We start from the raw sequence: 26,474 nt of genomic DNA, 5'->3' as shown, positions 1-26,474 counted from the left end.
TTAGCCCATTTTGTTCCCCTCTCATTGGCCCCCTCAAGGAAGCTTAGGAAGGCAGGCCCTCTAAAGGTTACACATGAAGGAAATAGGTCTAGTTTTCTGATCACCATATGAGGGTGAGAGCATACTTGCCTACTACTTCAACAAGCACAAATGCAACTACTTTAAAGAAGACGCTCAAATGCAAGTTGCATGCTGTTGATTATCCTCCTAGTTAGACTAGATGAACAAGATATGATATATTACTCTCCAAAATAAACTCCTAATTAACTATGCGAGGAAATGCATTAATTTTACTTAAACATTCGGACCTACAAAATGGTTTGTTAGCATATTGAAGTTTTAAAAAAATTTGCCTGTGAATTGAATAGAAGTGCTAATCTAACAAAAGTGCTAACCTATAGCACAAATGCATGAATATGAGACACAAAAGCACTGTCCTGAGTGACAAAATGTGTGAATCCTCGACCAAAAGTGCTAACCTACCAACCACATGCGCTAACCTGTTGAGCATAAGCACTGCTTTGAGTGAGTAAATGAGTGAATCCTCAGCCAAAAGCGCTAACCTAACTACCAAAAGTGTTAACCTACTGAATATAAGTACTAATTGACAACACAAAAATGCTAACATATAGCACAATAGAGTGAATCTAATTGCCAAAAGCGTTGTCCTTTTCCACATAGGCATGAAATAGGTTACAAATGCATTAAGAAATTAAAAGACATGATATTATAAGTTGTATGAGGCCTGAACCCCATGGTGGGTGCCAAAAATGTCGAGGCTAAAGTTGAACTCTAGAGAATTGACTTAAAACTTGTTAATCCATCATATAATATAAAAGGAAGCTACAGGAAATACTTAGCTTCAACCAATGAAACAACATGAAATAAATGTAAATAAAAGAGATTATACCTTCCTGATTTATGTCTCTATGTATCCTAACTCCACTATTCCTGGTTGGAGATGATTTTCTCTTAGAAAAGAACTGGTAGCTTCCAAGATGGCATATGAAGAATTGACTAATAGTTAACTGATACTATGATATGCATATGTAAATGATTTAAGCTATGATAAAAATTCTTAAATTACTAATTTTTTCAAACTCAAACTCATAGATGCAAGATAAAAACTCCTAGAATGACTATAAGATTAGCTATTAGTTTCAAAATGTCCTAGGAGACATTTTTTTTATAGATTTTGAGTGCATAAGCTTAGGTGGCAAAGATCAATGGTAATGATTGAATCTTGCAAATTAAATGGCTATGAGCAAGATGTTGAAGGTTGAGAGAAAGGGGGAAGGAGAAGACAAGTGTCACTCATCTCACCTTGGCTGAGTTGAAGATTCGAGAGGATATAGGATAGTTGGAGAAGATGTAGGAATGAGAGGACAAGTGGACTCAAGTCCTCCTAAGATATAGGGATGTTGGAGATGATATAGAAGAAGGTTAGGAAATATGTGTACATACACAATATTTCATTTATTTTGGAAGTTGGAGATAAGTGGCTAATAAATTATTTAATTTAATTTAATTTTGTTGAATTAATTTAGCCACATGATGGATGAGTTGGCAAAGTGGAGATGGAAAGATGAGTTGGAAAATGGGTTAAATAATTAAGAAATTATTTAATTAATAAGACTATAGGATAGTGGATAGAGGAATAATTAAATATTTAGATATTTAGTTAATTGATTAGAAGAAAAGGCTATCATGAATTTAATTAATAAAATGTTTCAATTAAATTAATTAATAGGACATGAAATCAATTAAATAAATTAATATTTTCAAATTAAGTATTTAATAGAAGAATAATTATTTAATAATTATAAAATATTTATTTAATTGCTCATAACCAATTTAATGTGTATACACATGTAACATGCCAGCTCACAACACATCACAAGTGTCAAGTGACACCATAAAATACAACACATCAACATACACTTGGACATATCTTTTCAAGGTGAAAATAAATTAAAATTAATCAATTTGAGCACACACACATGCATTCAATAATATAAAAATAAACACATTACAAATGAGGTATTGTCTTTGTAAATAAACAAACCTTGGCTTCATAATTGCACATAGGTTTGGCTCTAGTTCTCCCTGTTAGAATACACTGATACCAATAGTAAACTGAGATGGGGGGATAAATTAGTTTACTAACAATAACAACAATTAATTCAATTATAAATCTTAAACCGAAGCACAAACCAATGAAGAATATATCATGAAAGCACAACACACATAACACCAATATTTTGACGTGGAAAACCTGGAAAGGGAAAAACCACGGTGGGAAACCCTACCCACAATTAGATGAATACTCTATAGTAGTACTGTGAATAATTACAAAGGAGTCTCCACATGGAAAAAGGCCAACAACCTAGAGCGCACTACTCATCACAAAGGGAAGTCTCACTGACTTATAAAATCATCAGACTACAATCTGGAAAACAATGAACTATGAAAGTAACATCTACTAATGCCTGATACAATTCTAATTAAGTATTGATGTCTACTCTGCAATAAAAAACCTTTACAACCTTCACCTAAATGATATGACTTTATTAACACTTAATTCTTTCTCTAATAATGCAGACTCAATCAACCATAACCATCGTATACCAAATTACATGATTAAAACACCTATAAATATAGATCATCAACCTTATTGACAAGGTCGGCAAAACCCTAAACCCAAAAACCCATAATTACTAAATTTACATCACATGATACCACCAGATCCATATTATGATTTACATTACATAGCATGGACCTAAATCAAGTAACCACACAATTGTATCCATCGGGGATTTTGTTAAGACCAAAAATCCAACACACTTCACTTGTTGGTAGAAACCCTCAATGAAATTTTAACCAAATCCAAATAGGACCACCATAATAGCACACCATCCAAATAAAAGTTGCCAAACACTCGGGATATGATCAAGAAGAACCAACAACATGAAATAAGCTAATTCCATAAGCTAGACACAAAATCTATTGACCAAGTCACCAAAATAGCACACTGGTAAGGCTAACCGGGAACGCCAGCAGTCAGTGAAGCCAAAAGCTAGAAGGTAAAGGCATAAACCAACTAATAATCAGAAATACCAAAAGCGATAACCAAACCATGAAACCATCAGAATAAGCATTCAAAATTAATTTCAGAGGTCTGACCATACCGGATCAAAATCACAGCCAGAACCAAAAATATCACCAAGACTAACTGGGATAGATCCAATCGGGATAGTCTCCTACTAGGATACAGTGTTGACATCAATGACAACACTTAACCAAATCTAGCATATTGCCAACAATATCCCCCTTTGGTATTGATGGTAACACTAAATGTGAAAAACATCCAAGTGCCAAGGAATACCAACAATCTCCAAAACCATCAAAAGAGCTAGCCATTTTCACATGAATACCTTCTCCCCCTTTGACATCAATGACAATGGATGGTTACTAAACCAAGAGTACTGAATGAAACAACTAACTACACCCCTTGAGTAGTAGCACCATCTTCATCAACCCAGATCAGAAACGTATGTTTGATAAGCTCACCAGATTGATGCATCCCTGCATCTCTAAGTCTCTTCCGGAGGGTTAGTAACCCCCAACTGATCTCTAAGGTATTCAAAAGTGTCTTTAAAAAATGGTTTCATTAGAATATCTGCAATCTGTTCCTTAGTAGGCACATAAACCAATCTAACTTCCTTTACTTCAACCTTTTCCTTCAAGAAATTATACCTTATAGAAATGTGTTTTGATTTGGAATTAAATACCGTATTCTTTGACATATTAATAGCAATAGTATTATCATAGTGAATAACAATAGGCTCATCATAACTTACCCTTATATCCTTTAACATCCATTTCATCCATAAAATCTAAGTATAGTTGGTAGCAGCTACAACATATTCTGCTTCAGTTGTAGACAACGAAGTGCATGATTGTTTCTTACTAAGCCATGAAACCAACTTCTTCCCAAGAAAGAATGGATACCATGTCACAAACCCAAGCACTATGATGCACAACACAAGGAAACCAAGGGCACACACCATGCAATAATCCCCAAAGATTTGATCTTCATAGTGATTTAGCTTTACATACCTCAGAGTCCTTGAATTTTCTTAATTTATTGACTCATTCTATTGTTCCACTATCACTACTGAATTTTATGATGCTACCGGTGTCACAGGTTCACTGTTCTAAACTATTTCTTGCATTACCAATTCAGGTCTGATAAATTCATCTTCTAATCCATAATCATATGCTCTGATCTTATTACTGCCATGCTCATCCACCTTGACATTTTTGCTTTCCAATATCCTATTCAATCTTTTGTTATAATATCTATATAATTTTCTCTTAGTATAATAACCCATAAATATTCCTTCATCACTTCTAGGATCAAACTTTCCTAATGCATCCTCTTTTCTAATGTAACATTTGCTTCCAAAATTTTTGAAATATCTAACATTAGGAGTATGACCAAACCATAGTTCATAAGGATTCTTACTGGTATTGCCTTTAATGTGTACTCTATTGAAATTGTATATAGCGGTATTGACAACCTCTCTCCAATACATATCAGGTAATTAAGTTTCAGTCATCATAGTCCTTGTAGCATCCAAAATTGTTTTGTTCTTTCTTTCCACCAATCCGTTCTGCTATGGGGTTCTAGGTGCAAAAAGTTGTCTCCTAATACCATTCCTTTCACAAAAGTTGTTGAACTCACTAGATGTAAACTCACTGCCATGAATTGATCTTAAGCACTTTATCTTCAGTCCTATCTCAGTTTCAACCATATCCTTAAAGATTTTGAATTTCTCAAAAGCTTTAGATTTCTCTTTCAAAAATGCCACCCACATCATTCTAGAATAGTCATTAATAAGTAACATAAAATATATATCACCTTGAAAACTTTTAGTCCTTGCCGGTCCACACAAATCAATATGAATAAGATCAAGAATTTCATTAGATTTATCATGTACACTTCTGAAATAAGTTCTAACTTACCTACCCATTTGACTCTCTACATACCGGATTATGAGGTTTAACAATCTTAAGAAAATCTCTAACAGTTGGTATTGAATTGATCTTTACCATGCAATCAAAATTAACATGATATGTCCTCTTATGCCATAACCAACTTTCATCGATCTGAGAAATCAAGAAAGCCTTCTCACCGGAGTTCAAGTGAAAGATATTTACATTAGTCTGAGTTCCAGAAGCAATCTCCAATCCAGATTTATTAATGATCTTACATTTTCCATCCTTGAATTGCAAATGAAATCCTCTTTCCACCGTATGACCTACACTTAAAAGATTATGCTTTAAGCCTTCAACATAATAAACACTATCAATATCAGTCTTACCATCCCATGATATTGTTCCTTTGCCTTTGATCCTACATGCCTTGTTGTCTCCAAATCTAACCAATCCACCATCAAATTCTTTCAATGTTAAGAACTTTCTTTTGTCACCAGTCATGTGATGTGAGGATTCACTATCTATAACCCATTCATCCTTCTTTTCAATTTTAGCAACCAAGGCCTTTTCTTCAGTATGTATTGGTTCAATGATAGATTTTGGAGAATCATCCTTGATAGAAATAAAGACCCAATCTTTTTTGGATGAAGCACCATTACCAGATCCACTCATAGGTTCATCATCATCATCATCAAAAATACCATCGTCATCACTAGCATAATAACATGATCTATCCTTATTCCTTTTGAATCTAGGTCTGCTCTGATATTCAGGATTAGACTTTTAATTCCTCATAAATCTTTCATGATTCCTAGCAACTCTTTCAAGACATCTAGATGCAAAATGACAAATCTTATTGCATGAAAAACATTTAAAAGGGATTTTTCCTTCATATTCACTTCCACTTGGTCCATTAGGAATTATTCTAGCAAACAGGGCTTCTAGCTCTTCAAGCTCTCTTTCTTCTTTCTCAATTTCCTCCATATCCTTAGCATACATCTCTTTCCAATCTATCTTTTGTTTATCAAATGCAGATGCTTTAAATGCAATCTTAGTTTTAGTGGCACTCTGATCTCCAAGTTCTTCAAGTTCAAAAGCAGTCAATTTCCCAAGTAGTGTGTCTCTGGTCACAGGGGTACTTGACATTTTCTGGAATTCATTGATAGCAGTAGGCTTCATTTTGCAAGTCAGAGGTAGAACTCTTAGAAATTTTGACACTATCTCATCTTCACTAATAGATCCGCCACAACATTTGATACCCATGACAATCTCATTGACTCTATCCATGAAAGAACTTATCTTCTGATCTTCTTACATCTTTAAAGTTTCATACCTTACCCAAAAACCTTCAAGTTAAGCAATGTTCACAACTTGGTCATGTTCATAAAGAGTTTCAAGAATTGTCTAGATTAGCTTGGCATTCTCCAAATCTATGACATTCAATAGCTTTTCATCAGATAGGGTGCTTAAAAATGCTTCTTTTGTTCTTACATCATTTTCATCTCTCTTCTATTCATCACTAGGTGTCAGTGTTCCACAATTAGGATCATGGGGTGTATACCCTTTCTGCACTATCTCCCAAACTTCAGCTCCAAGACATCTAAGATGAATCTTCATTCACTCCTTCCATATCTTGTAATTTATACCATCAAATCAGGGACTCTCCTTCCGATAAGGATTGAATGTAGAACTAGATGCAGTTGCCATTAGATCTCCTCAAGCGGTTAAGATTCTATAGAGAGGACCTCTCTCTAATACCAATTATTGGAATGCACTGATACCGACAGTAAACTGAGAGTGGGGGGTGAATCATTTTACTAACAATAACAACAGTTAATTCAATTATAAACCTTAAACCAAAGCACAACCCAATGAAGAATATATCATGAAAGTACAACACACATAACATCAATATTTTGACGTGGAAAACCTAGAAAGGGAAAAACCATGGTGGGAAAACCTACCCACAATTAGATGAATACTCTATAGTACTATTATGAATAATTACAAAGGGGTTTGCACATGAAGAAAGGTCGACAGCCTAGAGTGCACTTCTCATCAAAAAGGAAAGTCTCACTGACTTACAAAATCATTGGACTACAATCCGGAAAACAATGAACTGTGAAAGTAGCATCTGCTAATGCCTGATAGAGTTCCGATTAATCACTAATGTCTATTTTAAAATACAAAACATTTCCAACCTTCACCTGAATGATATGAATTTATTAACACTTAATTATTTCTTTGATAATGCAGAATTAACCAACCATAACCATTGCATACCAAATTAAATGAATAAGACACCTATAAATACAGATCATCAACCTTATTGACAAGGTCGGCTAAACCCTAAACCCATAAACCCATAATTACAAAATTTACATCACATGATACCACTCGACCAATATTATAATTTACATTACATGGTGTGGACCTTAGTTAAGTAAGCAAACAATTATATTGGCCAGAGATTCCACTAAGACCAAAAATCCAACACTCTTCACTTACCAGTAGAAACCATCAGCGAAAGTTTAATTGGATCCAAATAGGACCACCATAATAGCACACCATCCAAAGCAAAGTCGCCAAACACTTGGGATATGATCAAGAAGAACCAACAACATGAAAGAAACTGATTCTATAAGTCGGACCCAAAATCCACTAACCAAGTCACCAAAATAGCATACCGATAAGGCTAACCAAGAACGCCAGAAGTCGATGAAGCCAAAAGCCAGCCGGTAAAGGCATAAACCAACTAGTAACAATAAATACCAAAAGTGATAACCAAACCATGAAACCACTAGATTATAGAAATCATGTAACCATTAGAATAAGCATCCAAAACTGATTCTAGAGGTCTGATCATACCAGATCAAAATCATAGCCAGAACCAAAAAGATCACCAAGACTAACCGGGACAGTCTCCAACCAGGATACAGTGTTGACATCAATGACATCACTTAACCAAATCCAGCATATTGCCAACACTGTCATGTATTTCCATGGTCGCATGGATTAATATCTTGCACATCTCAATTCACACATCAGTAGATCCAAAATAATATGCATATATATATATACACAAGGAAATACACATGAAACACATAGCATCAAAATATGCACTGCAAGGTAAGATGCTTCCATAACATAGTTCAAATAATTTTCCCCACAATTCTCATGTCATCATATACTCATTTGCTACACCAATGAAATCATATAAGACCATCACCAAATAAGCATGCATCAAAGGATTAAAACATCATCAAGTATAAGTATTGAAATCAAGCATAATATGGAATACATCATATCCACTAGTTTTCATGAAGATCATATGTCAGATAGTCTCATGACCATAATGCATCAAGTTTATATTTTGAAGAATAAGCCTATAACAAAAATGAAAGATATGCTTATGATGGGTTCGAGGTAGGACCCCCACACTCCTAACATATACACAATGCATAGGCAAATTATATCTAACCATCCACAAGGGGTTCAACATTCACTCAACCTCTATCCAACATAGTCCATCATATTAAATTAATGCATCTTAACATAGTGTTTTCAATCATCCATGCATGATATTAATAAGGTAAGCCATGGTCAAACTAGGTTAAACAAAGTTTGATTGGGAAGGGGTACTACATCTTGAAATTCTGAAAAATCCTTCAGCAGTAGCTTGTCAAGTTCAAAATCTTCCCATTGACCAAATTTTTCCACTTTTAGCTATTGTCCTACCCTATCAATAACACACTTTTACTCTTTAATCAGATTTAGAAAATCATTATCTTAGGCTAAAAAAATTCTACCTTTAATTGTGGATTTTCCCTTGGGTTTTAAAATAGAAAATCTTCCCTTTGTGCTGGAGGTGACCTATCATGTTATTTTTTGCACTTTCAATGAAAGAATACTTCAAGTGCAAGGAATAAAATAACTAATTGCTGCACATTATTTGCCATGCTAGACATTTCATTTCAAATACAAATAATTTCCTCTTTGTTATACTTGAATCTTATTACAAACCAATGCCGTTATGCCAAGTGTCTTTGTTTGGGTCAAAATAACCTCCCTTATGCATTATTGGCCTTGGAGTAACATTTCACATTTCTACATAATAGCAATTGTTAGCATTATGTGAACCGGTATGAGGACATAATGACATTGTATGTTGTCATTGATGTCAATATGCTGAAGAGGTGTGAACCAGCATATGAGAGAATCGACATAACACTATGAACCAACATTTGTGCCAAAGTGAAGCGGTGTGCTTATTCAAGGTGAACCGATATATGGTTATGGGAACCAGCACATGGAAGCGTTCTATGACTACCAGTTGGTAGTCTCAACTTCAGGGTTTCTAGTTGAAGTGCTTCAAGCATGTGTGGCTCAATCGATGACATTGTGTGATGAGTTAGCATTATAACAAAGAACAGATCATGTTGCCATGTTAGTCTTGTGCGCGTGAATGATCTTTCATGTAGGAGATTGTTCCTATCTACCTCGGGAATGTGCGAAGTCTGTAAAATGGTGATAACGTGTGATGGGTTATCAGCCGCCATGAAATTAGTGAAAATGGGCAATGGAGAATGTCTTGAGATTGGATCAAGACTGTTGCAATTAATGGAGTGTTCTCAATGATCAGGATTCAACCATTTGAATTCCTTAACCTAGCAGGTTTAGGGTTTAGGGTTTATGCTACCGACCTATCTATTTTCCTATAAGGTCGATGTTGTGTCTCTTTCTGAGGTTGTTGGCAAAAGTTGTGTGTGTGTATCCAAGAGAAGGGATACGTGATTCTTTCCAGACCAAAAGGAGAGAAGTGATACCTACAGAGTGTAAGTGCAAAAGGTGAAAAGGAGCTTAAGCGGATCTACACTAGCATTGGGTGTTGTTACCAGATCATTTTAATACCTATTGATCTATAACCACCTCAATAGTTGGAAAATCCCTTAACAGGGTAGCCTTAACCGGCTTGCTGTAAATCCTTTAACAGGGTAATTCAGAGCTATTGAGTTCAAAATCCTTTAGCTATTGAGTTCTTGAAATCCTCTAACAAGGTAACCTTTAACAGGGTTTAACCCTTAACTGAGTATTGTATCCATCCCTCAATTGGGTGATCCCTAACAGGATTGGTTCATAGCAGAACCTATTGTAATGTCTCTAACCGGACAAGGCTCCTAACAGAGCAGACTTCTAAAGAGTTCAAAAATAGCTTGTGGGTATTCATCCCCACCGTGGTTTTTCCCAGTTGGGTTTCCATGTGAAAAATATGTGTCATGTGTGATGCTTTTATCTTGTGATTCTTTCCTATTGTCTGTCAAGCATATGATGGTTTTGTGTTTTATACCTGTCAATAAAACATGTTGAACTAGTTGTTATTATGATCTGATAATAGATTACCTATTTATGCATAAGGGTGAAGTGGTAGTGTAGTCTTGAGTTGAGTGAAAAGGTAAGTGAGTAACCAGTTAATGCTTGTCTTAGTCATTCTTATCTTTACCAGTTGCACTTTGTTTCAAACCAGTGTCATTGTTTTCCAGTTACTTGAAATGTCTACTGTCATACAAGTTTAGGACTATATTTTTTTCTGTACTGATTCACCCCCCCTCCTCTTAGTACCGGGTTAGTACTATCCATTCATTATTGAGTTATCAATTGGTATCAGAACCTCCTCTAGGTCCTCTATGCTATAAGCTTAACCGCTTGAGGTAAAGATCCCAGTCTAATGATGAAGAGGGAAGGTCTAAAGTTTAACATAGAAAATTTCAGTATATGGAAAGACAAAATGCAGATATACATCAGAAGCATGGGTGCTCAACACTGGAGCTATGTTGAGACTACCTATGTTGCTCCTACCGGTACCCTTACCGATGACCAAAAGAGAGAGATGCGGGAGAATGGGCAAGTCATGGAAGCCCTAATTAGTAGTTTATCTGACATTGAGTTTATTGATGTTCAGGATAAGGTAAATCCCAAAGAGGTATGGGATACTCTTGAAAATATCTATGGTGGTGATGAGCATGTAAAATAGGCTAAGGAAGAAAGCCTTAGAGGGAAGTTTGAAGATATGCGGATGGTTGAAGGTGAGACCATTCAAAAGTATTGAATAAGAATCAAAATTGTTGTTGGAGATATCAAGAGTGCAAGTGGTAAAATAGAAGATGTTACTATGGTAAGAAAAGTCCTGAGATCCCTATTGCCAGTCTATGCAATAAGGGTTGCTGCAATTCAAGAGCTAAGATCAATAGACAAGACTAAGGTATCCCTAGACTCCATCATTGCAAAGTTGACAGCTTATGAGCTAAATAGTTTTGATGGCAGTGTTCAAAAGACTGAATCAGCTTTTAAAGCTTCTATAGTGCCATCGAGAAAAGGAAAAGAAGCTAGCACTAGTGGTGAACCAAGACAAGGAAGAGAAATGGATGATGAGGAGATTTTGATGGCATTTGAAGCTCTTCTTTCTAGGAAACTTCATAAAGGAACTGGCAAATACAAAGGTAAGCTACCTTTGAAATGCTTCTCTTGTAACCAGATAGGACATATTGTTGTAAACTGTCCTAATGGCAACAACAAGGACAAACCGGAAAGGTTCAAGAAATTCAAAGGAGGAAACCAGAGAAACTGTTTTGTGGCAGTTGATGAAGGTGTCATAGATGAAGAATCAGAGGATGAATAAAATGAAGATATTGTGTTTGTTGCTATCAAGGAAGATGTGTCAGACAATAAGGCTCTTGTCTCCTAGTTTGATAATTCCAATGAGTGGATCATTGACACTGGTTGTTCTCACCATATGACTAGTGACCGGAGCAAGTTTCTATCATTGGAGGAGTATGATGGTGGTGTGGTTCGCTTGGGGAATGATGCACCATGCATGGTCAAAGGCAGAGGGTCCGTCTCTTTGAATGGAAAGAGTAGTGCTAACAATGTGTATTGGGTTGATGGTCTTAGACACAACCTTCTGAGTGTTGCCATGTAAACTTTGATAACATTGTGAAGGCTAGTAAGATCAAGGTAGTTAGAGGGTTGCCAGTGCTAAGAAAACCAGATAATACCTTGTGCAGAGAGTGTCAATTGGGGAAAATGTCTTCCTCAACCTTTAAAGGTAAATGTTTCACTACTGACAACTTGCCTGATCTTGTGCATACTGATTTGTGTGGTCCTATGAAAACTAAAAGTGTGCAGGGTGATAGGTACTTCATGATTCTCACTGATGATTGCTCAAGAATGATGTAGGTCACATTCTTGAAAGACAAGTCTAAAGCCTTTATAAAGTTCAAAGCTTTTAGAGCATTAGTGGAGAAGGAAAACGGTAAAAGGATAAAGTGTTTGAGAACTGATCAAGGAGGGGAATTCACTTCCAGTGAATTCAACAAGTACTGTGAAGAACATGGCATCCAGAGGCAACTGTCTACCCCCCGGACTCCATAGTATAATGGTCTAGCAGAGAGGAATAACCGGATTGTGGTTGAAGCAGGTATAACCATGTTGATTCAAGGAAAGGTAGCTCACACCTTTTGGAGAGAAGCGGTGAGCACTGCAATGTACACAATGAACTAGGTACTCATCAAGAAAGGTAAGGATAGAACTCTTTATGAGTATTGGACCAGTAAGACACATGTGGTCAGCTACTTTAGAGTGTTTGGTAGAAAATGTTACATCAAGAGGAGTGAACACCAGAGAAAATTTGATGTGAAATGTGATGAGGGAATATTCCTAAGATATTCCACCAAGAGCAAAGCTCTCAAGTGTTTCAACAATAGGACTCAGAGAATTATGGAAAGCATCAATGTAAGAGTTGATGAAACCTTTGAGAAAACTAAGGAAACCGGTAGTGTGCAAACGGTAAATGAACCGGTTGCAACCTTCTGGGAACCGATTGACAGCCAACCAAGTACCAGTAAGAATGTTCCTACACTGGCAAATGTAGATGTTGATACTGATGGAGATGAGGATGAAGAAGAAAAGCAAAAGGTATCTATCAAGACCATTCCTTGGTATGTCAAGTTGAATCATGATCCTAAGCAGATCATAGGAGATAAGGAGGTAGGAATCCTTACAAGAAGAAAGGTCAGAGAAAAGTCTTGTATGATCTTTGAATTTGAGCCTAAATCATTCAAAGAGGCACATAAGGATGAAGACTAGATCAAGGCAATGGAAGAGGAACTTGACCAAATAGAGAAAAATGGTACATGGTCTTTGGTACCCAGACCAGAGCACAAAAATGTAATTGGTACTAAATGGGTTTTCATAAATAAGCTAAGTGAGGATGGCATAGTGACTAGGAACAAAGATAGATTAGTGTGCAAAGGATATGTAAGGAAGTAAGTAGCGGAAACAACTTCCTACACTAACCTTGAGAGGAGGGTAATGCAAAAAATTTTCAGATCATTACAACAGTTATAGAAAATAGAAATAGATATAATAATATTCATACCACAACACAATGATTTACGTGGGGAAAACCCTTTCGGGAGAAAAACCCCACCCTCCAAAAGCAACTCAATATTTTATTCAGCAATCAAAAATAGATTACAACATACTTGCAAAGCAAGCTCTTCGCAGGAGTAGCACTAATCAGAGATTCAGAGGCAACTCAATAGCCATAGGACTCTTACACACAACCTCTATCTCACACACCTCATAAATAGGAGATACAATACAAGAAACCGTCAAACGGTATTACAAAACCATGGGCTAAAACCACCCAATAAGGTGTAGCCGACCTTATCTCCCTTCTATGACATGTTAAAGCACATATCAACATGTGTCGCTCCCTTTTACAGCTCATTTATGTATCCGATACAAATTATTTTTCTTATTTCAGGAGTACAAACTTCCAGAGGCCATAACTAGAGAACCGGGTGTCCGATTGACGAACCGTTTGAAGCGCCGGAAATCTCGCGAAGTGCTCTATCACCTCGTAACCCGCTCCGCTAGTTATGGCCACTTTTCAGGGTGTTTCGGAGCCTCTAAAGTCCCCAAAATTAAGTTTAAACATTTTATTGCACCCCTCCAAGACGAAAACTTTAATATCTTCAAAACTAGCTGTGACCTTGCGACGCAACTTTACCGAAATGCTTATCTAGCCAAACAAAAGCTTCAGGGAGAGTTTCGCACCATTTCGTGCTCAAATGAAAACTTACTATAAATAGTAACCTCGCATAAATGCAAGGTTGAGACACCATTTTTCCCAACAAATCTCCCACTTGTCGAACACCTTGCATGAGCGGAAGGGAATGTCAACACAATGAATCAATTGCTAGGGGCCATAAGGCCCATAGACTCTGAACACCATCTAAACTTCTTTGTGCTCACAGCCTTAGTTAAAGCATCTGCAACATTCATCAAAGTTTCCACCTTAACCAGCTTCACCCTACCATCTTCGACCATATCTCTAACAAAATGATACTGAACATCAATATGTTTGGTCCGGGCATGAAATGTCGGGTTCTTAGCTAGGCTAATTGCACTCTGACTGTCACAGTAAACTGTCACTGTACCTTGTTTTATTCCAATATCCGAACACAGTCTCTTAAGCCAAATGGCCTCTTTACAAGCATGAGTAGCTGCCATATACTCTGCTTCAGTAGTGGATAAAGCAACCACAGCCTGTCGCTTACTCATCCAACTAATTGCACCACCAAACAAAGTAAACACATAAGCACTGGTGGATCTTCTGCTATCAATATCACCTGCCCAATTTGAATCTACATAACCATGGATATCAAGGGAAGTCATGTCTCCAACTGAATTACCATGATAACACAAAGAATACTCTTAAGTATCCTTCAAATATCTGAAGACTCTTTTGACTGCATCCCAATGAACTCTACCAGGATTAGACATATATCTAGAAAGTACTCCCACTGCTTGGGCAATATCTGGTCTATTACAGACCATAGCATACATCAAGCTTCCAACCGCACTCTGGTAAGGCACTCTGCTCATGTCTTCCATCTCCAATGGGGATGTAGGATAATCTGAAACAGATAGTTTTGTTCCAACTGTAAAAGGAACACTCAATGGTCTACAATTCTGCATGTTGAACCTCTGTAACACTGAATTCACATACTCACTCTGGCCTAGCCATAACTTTCTGTTTACCCTATCTCTTCTAATTTCCATCCCAAGAATGTGCTTTGCTACACCAAGATCTTTCATTTCAAATTTAGTAGCGAGCTGAGACTTCAGTTCTGAAATCATACCTTTCCCTTTACCAATGAATAACATATCATCAACATACAATGCAATGAATAAGAAATGATCATCATCAGATTTATAATAAACATAGTGATCTGATTTAGAACGTTCAAATCCAAAACTCAACACATATGTATCAAATTTCTGGTACCACATCCTAGGACTTTGTTTGAGGCCATACAAAGATTTCTTCAATTTACAAACCAAATTACTTTTGCCTTTCACCACATAGTGCTCCGGCTGTGTCATATAAATATCTTCCTCCAAATCACCATGAAGGAAAGTAGTTTTCACATCCATTTGCTCAACCTCTAAATCATAAGCAGTAGCAATAGAAAGCAAAAATCTAATGGACGTTATTTTTGCAACAGGAGAAAATATCTCACCGTAATCAACACCATCAACCTGAGAGTAGCCTTTTGCAACCAACCTTGCTTTATACTTCTCAATGCTTCCATCTGAACCAATCTTTTTCTTGAACACCCATTTACAACCAACAGGTTTTTGTCCTTCAGGCAATGGTACAAGATCCCATGTATCATTCTTTTTCAAAGATGCCATTTCTTCCTCCATAGCAATCTTCCAGAATTCTGCATCATTCATACCTAATGCCTCTTCTATAGATTTCGGTTCATCCACACTAGTATTCAGAGAAAAAATACATCTCCAATCATCAGGTGAATACCTTTTAGGTGGTTGTCTATGTCTTGTAGACCTTCGAACAAGCTGAGTTGGAGGTTCTTCCTCCTCTTCTGAAGATTTAGAGCTAGACGAGCTCTCCTCAAATTCTTGCCTATCTAGAGGTCTCGATTCAACTCTTTCAGGTGTAGAAGGAAGTTGAATCACATCTTCTTTTTTAGTCTGTTCTGGTTGCAATGTAACAGAAGGAGACTTAATTTCTCTAAAAATAACACTTCTACTGTGAATTACCTTTTGTGCAACAGGGTCCCAAAGCTTGTATCCTTTCACACCATAACTATACCCGATGAAGATACATTTCACAGCCTTGTTCTCCAACTTTGTTCACTTCTCCTTTGGCACATGTGCATATGCCTCGCAACCAAAAACTCTAAGATGTCTCAATGAAGGCTTGTGACCTGACCATGCTTCCATAGGCGTTTTATCAACAGGAGCATATGTAGGAGACCTGTTAATCAGGTAGCAAGCAGTGGCAACAGCTTCAGCCCAAAACTTTTGTTCGAGACCAGCACCACTCAACATACTCCTAGCCTTCTCCATCAGTGTCCTGTTCATTCTTTCTGCAACTCCATTCTACTGTGGAGAATACGGAGTTGTCTTCTGCCTGTTAATTCCACAGTCTTTATAGAATCTATCAAAATCATTAGAGAAAAACTCACCGCCATTATCAGTTCTCAAACATTTTATTTTCTTTCTAGTCTGCAACTCAACCATTGCTTTATATTCTTTAAAACGACTAAAAACTTCAGATTTACTCTTTAGGAAATAAACCCATGTCCTTCTACTAAAATCATCAATAAATGAAACATAATATGTGTATTTTCCAATCGAAGAGACATCTACTAGACCAAACACATCAGAATGGATAAGATCCAAAACACCACAAGTTTTATGAGAACTTGAGTAAAAATGAACGTGGTTTTGTTTTCCATAAATGCAATGCTCACAGAAATCAAAATCAAGATTACAGTCATTCAAACCTTCAACAAGGTTTTTATTTTTCAAGGTCCTTAGACCCTTTTCTCCAATGTGGCCAAGTCTCTGGTGCCATAACATAGTCTTCTCTGTAGGTAACTTTGCTTCAGATGAAAGAGCACCCTTAGGTACCCAAAAACCATTTCCATCTGCTGAAGGTGAAACCTTCAAATCTTCCAGTGAAGTATCCACAGATTTACTTTTTACAGAAGTGCTATTACACTCAACAGTGTATGCTTCAAGCTTATACAAAGTGCCAAACCTGACACCTCTAGAAACTACCATAGAACCATTAATCATCTTACATCCTGCTTCAGAAAAGACTACCTGCACACCCGCATCTATCAGTTTGCTCATAGATAACAGGGTTCATTTTAATCCAGGGATATGCAACACACCATTAATCCTTTTTATTCTACCATCAGAAAACCTGATTCTAACTTTACCTCGACCAACAATGTCTAGATGTGAATCATCACCCAAGTACACCTTACCTCCATTAAATCCTTCATATTCAAAAAACCAATCTCTATTGGAAGTCATATGAAAAGATGCACCTGAGTCAATTAGCCAGGCATCATTACCTGCATGAGTCGCCAAAGCCGCAATAAATGCATCGCCATCTTCCTTGTCGAACTCAGAATCAGAATCGAACTTTTTCTTTTTCTTCTTCTTCTTTTCTTCTTTGTAGTCCTTATGGATGTGACCCGGTTTACCGCAGTTCCAGCAAATGACTTTGGACTTTCCAGGAGATTTCGATCTCCCTTTGGATTTGGACTTGTCACGCTTCTCATTCTTCTTGCCTTTCTCTTTAGGTCTTCCATGAACGGTTAGGGCTTCCTTTGAGCTGATGGATACCTTCCTTCGCATCTCTTCACCGAGTAGGGCACCCACCATGTCTTCAGATTTCAAAACAACAGAAGTACTACCGATAGCCATAACAAGAGAATCCCACGAATCAGGCAAAGAACAAAGCAAGATCTGACATTTCTCCTCCTTGTCCATCTTAACACCGACGGATACTAATTGAGCCACCAACATATTGAATGCTTCCAGGTGGTCTGCAATTCTTCCACCTTCTTCCATCTTCAAGGAATACAATTTCTTTCTTAAGAAAATTTGATTTAATAAAGATTTCACTTGATACATCTCACCAAGCTTAGTCCATAGCTTCTTTGCAGAGTTCTCTTCATGGACATTGATTAGAATAGAGTCTGCCAGGCACAGTCTGATTAGACCCTTGGCTTTTCGGTCCATAACATCATACTGAGCTACCGCAGTAGGATCTGAGGGCCTTTGGACATTCGCATCAACAGCATCCCAAAGATCTCGATCTATTAGTAGATCTTCCATCTTCAACTTTCACATCTCAAAATTACTTCCATTAAATTTCTCCACCTCTATTCTCCCTGACGAACTCGCCATCTGAATATTCCTGCAACAAGATCAAAAAGTGTCTTCTGCACAAGCTCCCACTCAAATCTGGATTAGTTCAAAAAACCCAACTGCCCACAATTGAAACCAAAGGTGATCAGGCTCTGATACCACTTGTAAGGAAGTAAGTAGCAGAAACAACTTCCTACACTAACCTTGAGAGGAGGGTAATGCAAAAAATTTTCAGATCATTACAACAGTTATAGAAAATAGAAATAGATATAATAACATTCATACCACAACACAATGATTTACGTGGGGAAAACCCTTTCGAGAGAAAAACCCCACCCTCCAAAAGCAGCTCAATATTTTATTCAGCAATCAAAAACAGATTACAACATACTTGCAGAGCAAGCTCTTCACAAGAGTAGCACTAATCAGAGATTCAGAGGCAACTCAATAGCCATAGGACTCTTACACACAACCTCTATCTCACACACCTCATAAATAGGAGATACAATACAAGAAACCGTCAAACGGTATTACAAAACCATGGGCTAAAACCACCCAATAAGGTGTAGCCGACCTTATCTCTCTTCTATGACATGTTAAAGCACACATCAACATGTGTCGCTCCCTTTTACAGCTCATTTATGTATCCGATACAAATAATTTTTCTTATTTCAGGAGTACAAACTTCCGGAGGCCATAACTTGAGAACCGGGTGTCCGATTGACGAACCGTTTGAAGCGCCGGAAAGCTCACGAAGTGCTCTATCACCTCGTAACCCACTTCGTCAGTTACGGCCACTTTTTAGGGTATTTCGGAGCCTCCAAAGTCCCCAAGATTAAGTTTAAACATTTTATTACACCCCTCCAAGATGAAAACTTTAATATCTTCAAAACTAGCTATGACCTTGTGACGCAACTTTACCGGAATGCTTATCTAGCCAACCAGAAGCTTCAGGGAGAGTTTCGCACCATTTCATGCTCAAATGAAAACTTACTATAAATAGTAACCTCGCATAAATGCAAGGTTGAGACACGATTTTTCCCAACAAATCTCCCACTTGTCGAACACCTTGCATGAGCGGAAGGGAATGTCAACACAATGAATCAATTGCTAGGGGCCATAAGGCCCATAGACTCTGAACACCATCTAAACTTCTCTGTGCTCACAGCCTTAGTTAAAGCATTTGCAACATTCATCAAAGTTTCCACCTTAACCAGCTTCACCCTACCATCTTCGACCATATCTCTAACAAAATGATACTGAACATCAATATGTTTGGTCCGGGCATGAAATGTCGGGTTCTTAGCTAGGCTAATTGCACTCTGACTGTCACAGTAAACTGTCACTGTACCTTGTTTTATTCCAATAACCGAACATAGTCTCTTAAGCCAAATGGCCTCTTTACAAGCATGAGTAGCTACCATATACTCTGCTTCAGTAGTGGATAAAGCAACCACAGCCTGTAGCTTACTCATCCAACTAATTGCACCACCAAACAAAGTAAACACATAAGCACTGGTTGATCTTCTGCTATCAATATCACCTGCCCAATCTGAATCCACATAACCATGGATATCAAGGGAAGTCATGTCTCCAACTGAATTACCATGATAACACAAAGAATACTCTGAAGTACCCTTCAAATATCTGAAGACTCTTTTGACTGCATCCCAATGAACTCTACCAGGATTAGACATATATCTAGAAAGTACTCCCACTGCTTGGGCAATATCTGGTCTAGTACAGACCATAGCATACATCAAGCTTCCAACCGCACTCTGGTAAGGCACTCTGCTCATGTCTTCCATCTCCAATGGGGATGTAGGACAATCTGAAACAGATAGTTTCATTCCAACTGTAAAAGGAACACTCAATGGTCTACAATTCTGCATGTTGAACCTCTGTAACATTGAATTCACATACTCACTCTAGCCTAGCCATAGCTTTCTGTTTACCCTATCTCTTCTAATTTCCATCCCAAGAATGTGCTTTGCTGCACCAAGATCTTTCATTTCAAATTTAGCAGCGAGCTGAGACTTCAGTTCTGAAATCATACCTTTCCCTTTACCAATGAATAACATATCATCAACATACAATGCAATGAATAAGAAATGATCACCATCAGATTTATAATAAACACAGTGATCTGATTTAGAACGTTCAAATCCCAAACTCAACACATATGTATCAAATTTTTGGTACCACATCCTAGGACTTTGTTTGAGGCCATACAAAGATTTCTTCAATTTACAGACCAAATTACTTTTTCCTTTCACCACATAGTGCTCCGGCTGTGTCATATAAATATCTTCCTCCAAATCACCATGAAGGAAAGCAGTTTTCACATCCATTTGCTCAACCTCTAAATCATAAGCAGTAGCAATGAAAGCAAAAATCTAATGCACGTCATTTTTGCAACAGGAGAAAATATCTCACCGTAATCAACACCATCAACCTGAGAGTAGCCTTTTGCAACCAACCTTGCTTTATACTTCTCAATGCTTCCATCTGAACCAATCTTTTTCTTGAACATCCATTTACAACCAACAGGTTTTCGTCCTTCAGGCAATGGTACAAGATCCCATGTATCATTCTTTTTCAAAGCTGCCATTTCTTCCTCCATAACAATCTTCCAGAATTCTGCATCATTCATACCTAATGCCTCTTCTACAGATTTCGGTTCATCCACACTAGTATTCAGAGCAAAAATACATCTCCAATCATTAGGTGAATACCTTTCAGGTGGTTGTCTATGTCTTGTAGACCTTCGAACAAGCTGAGTTGGAGGTTCTTCCTCCTCTTCTGAAGATTCAGAGCTAGACGAGCTCTCCTCAAATTCTTGCCTATCTAGAGGTCTCGATTCAACTCTTTCAGGTGTAGAAGGAAGTTGAATCACATCTTCTTTCGTAGTCTGTTCTGGTTGCAATGTAACAGAAGGAGACTTAATTTCTCTAAAAATAACACTTCTACTGTGAATTACCTTTTGTGCAATAGGGTCCCAAAGCTTGTATCCTTTCACACCATAACTATACCCGATGAAGATACATTTCATAGCCTTGTTCTCCAACTTTGTTCACTTCTCCTTTGGCACATGTGCATATGCCTCGCAACCAAAAACTCTAAGATGTCTCAATGAAGGCTTGTGACCTGACCATGCTTCCATAGGCGTTTTATCAACAAGAGCTGATGTAGGAGACCTGTTAATCAGGTAGCAAGCAGTGGCAACAGCTTCAGCCCAAAACTTTTGTTCGAGACCAGCACCACTCAACATACTCCAAGCCTTCTCCATCAGTGTCCTGTTCATTCTTTCTGCAACTCCATTCTACTGTGGAGAATACGGAGTTGTCTTCTGCCTATTAATTCCACAGTCTTTATAGAATCTATCAAAATCATTAGAGCAAAACTCACCGCCATTATCAGTTCTCAAACATTTTATTTTCTTTCCAGTTTGCAACTCAACCATTGCTTTAAATTCTTTAAAATGACTAAAAACTTCAGATTTACTCTTTAGGAAATAAACCCATGTCCTTCTACTAAAATCATCAATAAATGAAATATAATATGTGGATTTTCCAGTCGAAGAGACATCTACTAGACCAAACACATCAGAATGGATAAGATCCAAAACACCACAAGTTTTATGAGAACTCGAGTAAAACTGAACGCGGTTTTGTTTTCCATAAATGCAATGCTCACAGAAATCAAAATCAAGATTACAGTCATTCAAACCTTCAACAAGGTTTTTATTTTTCAAGGTCCTTAGACCCTTTTCTCCAATGTGGCCAAGTCTCTGGTGCCATAACATAGTCTTCTCTGTAGGTAACTTTGCTTCAGATGAAAGAGCACCCTTAGGTACCCAAAAACCATTTCCATCTGCTGAAGGTGAAACCTTCAAATCTTCCAGTGAAGTATCCACAGATTTACTTTTTACAGAAGTGCTATTACACTCAACAGTGTATGCTTCAAGCTTATACAAAGTGCCAAACCTGACACCTCTAGAAACTACCATAGCACCCTTAATCATCTTACATCCTGCTTCAGAAAAGACTACCTGCACACCCGCATCTATCAGTTTTCTCACAGATAACAGGTTTCATTTTAATCCAGGGATATGCAACACACCATTAATCCTTTTTATTCTACCATCAGAAAACCTTATTCTAACTTTACCTCGACCAACAATGTCTAGATGTGAATCATCACCCAAGTACACCTTACCTCCATTAAATCCTTCATATTCAAAAAACCAATCTCTATTGGAAGTCATATGAAAAGATGCACCTGAGTCAATTAGCCAGGCATCATTACCTGCATGAGTCGCCAAAGCTGCAATAAATGCATCGCCATCTTCCTTGTCGGACTCAGAATCAGAATCGAACTTTTTCTTTTTCTTCTTCTTCTTTTCTTCTTTGTAGTCCTTACGGATGTGACCCGGTTTACCGCAGTTCCAGCAAATGACTTTGGACTTTCTAGGAGATTCGATCTCCCTTTGGATTTGGACTTGTCACGCTTCTCATTATTCTTGCCTTTCTCTTTAGGTCTTCCACGAACAGTTAGGGCTTCCTTTGAACTGATGGATACCTTCCTTCGCATCTCTTCACTAAGTAGGGCACCCACCACGTCTTCAGATTTCAAAACAACAGAAGTACTACCGATAGCCATAACAAGAGAATCCCACGAATCAGGCAAAGAACAAAGCAAGATCTGACATTTCTCCTCCTCGTCCATCTTAACACCGACGGATACTAATTGAGCCACCAACATATTGAATGCTTCCAGGTGGTCTGCAATTCATCCACCTTCTTCCATCTTCAAGGAATACAATTTCTTTCTTAAGAAAATTTGATTTAATAAAGATTTCACTTGATACATCTCACCAAGCTTAGTCCATAGCTTCTTTGCAGAGTTCTCTTCATGGACATTGATTAGAACAGAGTCTGCCAGGCATAGTCTGATTAGACCCTTGGCTTTTCGGTCCATAACATCATACTGAGCTGCCGCAGTAGGATCTGAGGGACTTTGGACATTCGCATCAACAGCATCCCAAAGATCTCGATCTATTAGTAGATCTTCCATCTTCAGCTTCCACATCTCAAAATTACTTCCATTAAATTTCTCCACCTCTATTCTCCCTGACGAACTCGCCATCTGAATATTCCTGCAACAAGATCAAAAAGTGTCTTTTGCACAAGCTCCCACTCAAATCTGGATTAGTTCAAAAAACCCAACTGCCGACAATTGAAACCAAAGGTGATCAGGCTCTGATACCACTTGTAAGGAAGTAAGTAGCGGAAACAACTTCCTACACTAACCTTGAGAGGAGGGTAATGCAAAATTTTTTTAGATCATTACAACAGTTATAGAAAATAGAAATAGATATAATAACATTCATACCACAACACAATGATTTACGTGGGGAAAACCCTTTCGGGAGAAAAACCCCACCCTCCAAAAGCAGCTCAATATTTTATTCAGCAATCAAAAATAGATTACAACATACTTGCAGAGCAAGCTCTTCGCAGGAGTAGCACTAATCAGAGATTCAGAGGCAACTTAATAGCCATAGGACTCTTACACACAACCTCTATCTCACACACCTCATAAATAGGAGATACAATATAAGAAACCGTCAAACGGTATTACAAAACCATGGGCTAAAACCACCCAATAAGGTGTAGCCGACCTTATCTCCCTTCTATGACATGTTAAAGCACACATCAACATGTTACGCTCCCTTTTACAGCTCATTTATGTATCCGATACAAATTATTTTTCTTATTTCAGGAGTACAAACTTCCGGAGGCCATAACTTGAGAACCGGGTGTCCGATTGACGAACCGTTTGAAGTGCTGGAAAGCTCGCGAAGTGCTGTATCACCTCGTAACCCACTTCGCCGGTTACGGCCACTTTTCAGGGTGTTTCAGAGCCTCTAAAGTCCCCAAAATTAAGTTTAAATATTTTATTGCACTCCTCCAAGATGAAAACTTTAATATCTTCAAAACTAGCTATGACCTTGCGACGCAACTTTATCGGAATGCTTATCTAGCCAACCAGAAGCTTCAGGGAGAGTTTCGCACCATTTCATGCTCAAATGAAAACTTACTATAAATAGTAACCTCGCATAAATGCAAGGTTGAGACACCATTTTTCCCAACAGGATATGCTCAAGATGAAGGAGAAGACTATGGAGAAACCTTTGCTCCTGTAGCCAGATTGGAAGGAGTCTGTATGTTTCTTGCATATGCAGATTTTAAAGGTTTCAAAGTATATCAAATGGATGTAAAATTTGCATTCCTAAATGGTGTACTTTAAGAGGAGGTGTATATTGGGAAACCAGATGGGTTTTCCCTATCTGAAGACAGTGACATGGTATGTAGGCTACATAAAGCCTTATATGGACTAAATCAGGCACCTAGAGTATGGTATGAATGTCTGCATTCCCATCTTGTGAAGATTGGATTTGAGAGAACAAGTGAAGACAGTAATATCTACTTGAATTCTGAAGGATATCAGATCCTAATCTATGAGGTATTTGTTGATGACATTATCTTTGGTGGAGATGAAAAGATGAGTCATGAGTTTGCAGATGAGATGAAGAAAGAGTTTGAAATGTCACTCATAGGGGAGATTAAATTCTTCATTGGACTATAGATCCAACAGATGAAGGATGGAATCTTTATCACTTAGTCCAAGTATGTCAAAGAGATGTTGAGGACCTTTGGCATGGAAGATAGAAAACCGGTTGGTACTCTGATGGTGACTGGTTGTAAACTATCTAAAGAAGATGACGCAGAATTGGTTGATGAGAAGGAATACTGGTCAATGATTGGTAAGTTGCATTATGTAGTGCATAGTAGACCAGATATTGCACATGCAGTTGGCATTACCACAAGATTCCATAAAAGCCCAAGAGAATCTCACTTGGTTCCAATCAAGCGGATTCTTAGGTATCTGAAGGGAACTGTTGACTATGGATTGTGGTATCCTTATAGCAAGGATTTCAACCTGAAAGTATTCACAGTTACTGATTGGGCAGGCAATATAGATGACCGGAAAAGCACAACTGGTGGTGCATTCGTTCTTGGTGGTAGACTGGTCTCATGGATGAGTAAGAAGTATAGTTGTATCTCTCAGTCTACAACGGAAGCAGAGTATGTTGCAACTTTCATAAACTGCACTTAGACAATTTGGATGAAGCATGTATTAAATGGCTTCAAAGTTCCTGTATTTGAATCGGTAAGTATATTTTGTGACAATACTGGTGCAATTAATATCTCCAAGAATCTGGTTTTACATTCTAGAACCAAGCACTTTGAGCTTAAGTATCATTTCTTAAGGGAAAAGGTTCAGAACAAAGACATTGCACTGGAACATGTTTCCAGTAAGGAGCAGTTAGCAGACATATTCACCAAGCCTCTTCCAAAGACTACATTTATGTACTTAAGAGGTGAATTAGGGGTGTTGCCCCTTCAGGAGGTAAACTAAAAGCATATGCTCAACATCAGTTAGGTACTGCATAGTCAAATTTATTTTGGATTGATGTGTTGAAGGATGCTACTCCTCAGGGGGAGCAACATAATGGAATAGGGAAGCTTGTGCCTCCACTTTGGCATTTTTGTCAAAGGGGGAGAAGATGTGAAGTGGAGAAGATATCTATAGAAATTTGGGGAGAAGATGTGAAGCAGAGAGATATCTTTGTATATTGCCATCAATGCCAAAGGGGGAGATTGTTGGCATTATGTGAACCGACATGAGGACATAATGACATTGTATGTTGCCATTGATCTCAATATGCTGAAGAGGTGAGAACTGGCATATGAGAGAACCAACATAACATTATGAACTGACATTTGTGCCAGAGTGAAGCGGTGTGCTTGTTCAAGGTGAACCAGCACATGGAAGTGTTGTATGACTACCAGTTGGTAGTCTCAACTTCAGGGTTTCTGGTTGAAGTGCTTCAAGCCTATGTGGCTCAACTGGTGACATTGTGTGATGAGTTAGCATTATAACGAAGAATAGATCATCTTGCCATGTCAGCCTTGTGCGTGTGAAGGATCTTGCATGTAGGAGATTGTTCCTATCTACCTCGGGAATGTGTGAAGTCTGTAAAATAGTGATAACATGTGATGGGTTATCAGCCGCCATGAAATTGATGAAAATGGACGATGGAGAATGTCTTGAGATTGGATCAAGACTATTGCAATTAATGGAGT

The sequence above is a fragment of the Cryptomeria japonica genome, chromosome 9, assembly GCF_030272615.1.
Source record: "Cryptomeria japonica chromosome 9, Sugi_1.0, whole genome shotgun sequence".
Lineage (NCBI taxonomy): Eukaryota > Viridiplantae > Streptophyta > Pinopsida > Cupressales > Cupressaceae > Cryptomeria > Cryptomeria japonica.
This window is presented reverse-complemented; position numbering follows the sequence as displayed.